The sequence below is a fragment of the Penaeus chinensis genome, chromosome 10 (assembly GCF_019202785.1).
Source record: "Penaeus chinensis breed Huanghai No. 1 chromosome 10, ASM1920278v2, whole genome shotgun sequence".
Classification (NCBI taxonomy): Eukaryota; Metazoa; Arthropoda; class Malacostraca; order Decapoda; family Penaeidae; genus Penaeus; species Penaeus chinensis.
In genome coordinates, this window is record NC_061828.1 from 23,335,274 (window position 1) to 23,338,321 (window position 3,048).

Below are 3,048 nucleotides of genomic sequence, written 5' to 3' on the forward strand. Positions count from 1 at the left end.
GTAATTTGTGTCACTGGTATTACTATTATTGTTCTATTATTATAATTATTATTACTATAAGCCTTATTACTATTATCATTGTTATTATCATTATTATCATTATCATCTTCATTATTATTATCATGATTACTATTATAATTTATATTAGTATCATCATTATCATTATTGTTATTATTATTAATTTTATTATTACTACTATTGTTATTATCATTATCGATGTTTTCTATACCATGTTTATTATTATTATTATCATTATTATTATCTTTATCATTGTTATTGATATTATTATTATCATTACTATTATTATCAGTTCTATTTATTACTATTGTTGCCATTATTATCATCATTAACATTTTCATTATTATTACCATTATATTTTTTATCATTATAATCATTATCATTATTATGATTAATAATGATAATAATTAGTATTATTAATATTTTCTTATCATATTTTACTTATTATAATTATCATTATTATTACAATTATCATCATTATTATAATTACTATTACTATTATTATCATCATTATTATTATTGTTATTATCATCATTATCATTTTTATTATTATCATTATAATTATTATTATCATTATTCTTCTTAATAATATTGCCATTATTAATATTATTATTATTATCATTACTATTAATGTCATTACTATTGTTATCATTACTATTATTATCATTATTATTATTACCATTATTATTAGCATCATTACTATTATTATCATTATTATTTTAATCATTACTTTTATTATCATTCTTATTATTATCATTATTATCATTATCATTACTATTATTATCATTATTATAGTTATCGTGTTTATCATTATCATTAGAATTATTATCATTATCAATATTATTATTATATATCTTATCATTTTCATTCTTATCATTATCATTATTATCATTATCATTACTAATATTTTCATTCTTATCATTATTATTATTATATTTTTTTATAATTAATATTATTATTCTTATTATTATCATTATTATTATTTTTATTATGATTATTGTTATTAATATTTTTATAATTATTATTACTATCATTATTCTTATTATTCTTATTGTAATTATTATTCATAATAATATTATTATTGACATTGTGATTATTAATATTATTATTATCATTTTTATTATTATTATTATTATAATTATTATTATAATTGTTATTATTATCATCATTATTTATATTATCATTACTATTATTATTATTATAATTATTATTATTCTTATTTTTATCATTATTATTATTATCATAATTTTTATTATTATTATCATTATTATTATTATTATTTTTATTATTATTATTATCATCATTATTATTATTATTATCATCATTTTCATTATAATCATTATTATCATTATTTTCAATATAAATATTATTATTATTATTATTATTAATGTACTATTATTATTATTTTTATTATTATTATCATTGGTATTATTATAACTATTATCATTATTATTATTATAATTATCATTATTGTTATTGCTATTATTATCATTATTATTATTATTTTTATTATCATTATCATTAGTGTTATTATCATTATTTATGAGTAGTAGTATTAGGATTATTTTCACTATTATCTTCGTTGTTATTATTATCGTCATTATTATCATTGTCATTATTATTATTGTCAATATTATTATTATCATTATTATTATCATCATTATCATTACTATTATTCAAATTATTATAATTACTATTATTATCATTATTATAATTATCATCACTATTATCATTATTATTTTTATCATTACTATTATCCTTATTACTATTATTATTGTTATTATTATTATTATTATTATTATTATTATCATTATAATTATCAATATAGTTATTACTATTATTATTATTTTTTTTTCATTCTTATTATTTTTATTATTATTATCATCTTATCATCATTGTTATCATTATTATTATTATCAATTTATTATTTTTTCATCAATTTATTATCATCATTATTTTTATTATAACCATTATTATTGTAATAATCATTTATTATTATTATTATTATCATTGTTATTAGTATTATTATCTCTAATATCATTATATTATTACAATAATTATCATTACTATTATTGTCGTTACTATTATTATAATTATTATAATCATCATTTTCACGATGATCATTATCACTATTATCATTATCATTGTTATTATCATTATCATTATTGTAGTTATCATTATTATCGTCATCATTATTATCAATAACTTTATTATATATATCAATATAATCATTATTATCATTATTATTATTACTATTATTATTATTATTACCATTTTTATTAATATTGACATGATTATTATCATTATCATTGTCATTATTCTTATTATTATTATTATCATTGTTATTATACTCGTTATCATTATTATCGATATCATTATTATCATTATTATTATTACCATTATCATTATTATAGAGATCATTACTAACATTGTCATTATTATTATTATTATCATTACCATTATTATTATCATTATTATAATAATCCTTATTGCTGTTATTAATATTATCATTAATATTATGTTTATTATTATAATAATTATTTTTATTACTATTTTCGTTATTATCAATATTATCATCATTATTCTTATTCTTATTATAATTATTATTATCATTATTATTTTTTTATTATTATTATTATCATTATTATTATTAATATTATAACTACTATTATTTTTGTCTTTGTTAATATTATTCTTATTATTAATATAGCATTATTATTAATGATATTATTACCATCATTATTCTTATTTATATTATTTTTTATTTTTTTTCATTAATATTCTTATTATTATATTGATAATTATTATTATTATCTTTCTTTCTTTCTATTATTTATGATATTATTACCATCATTATTTTTATTATTATTATTATTATTATTTATATTATAATTATTATCATTATTATTATTATTATTATTATTATTATTATTATCATTATTATTATTATGATCTTTATTATTGTTATCATTATCATCATTTTCATTTTTATTATCATTATCTTTATTATATGTTAATCTTTATTATTAT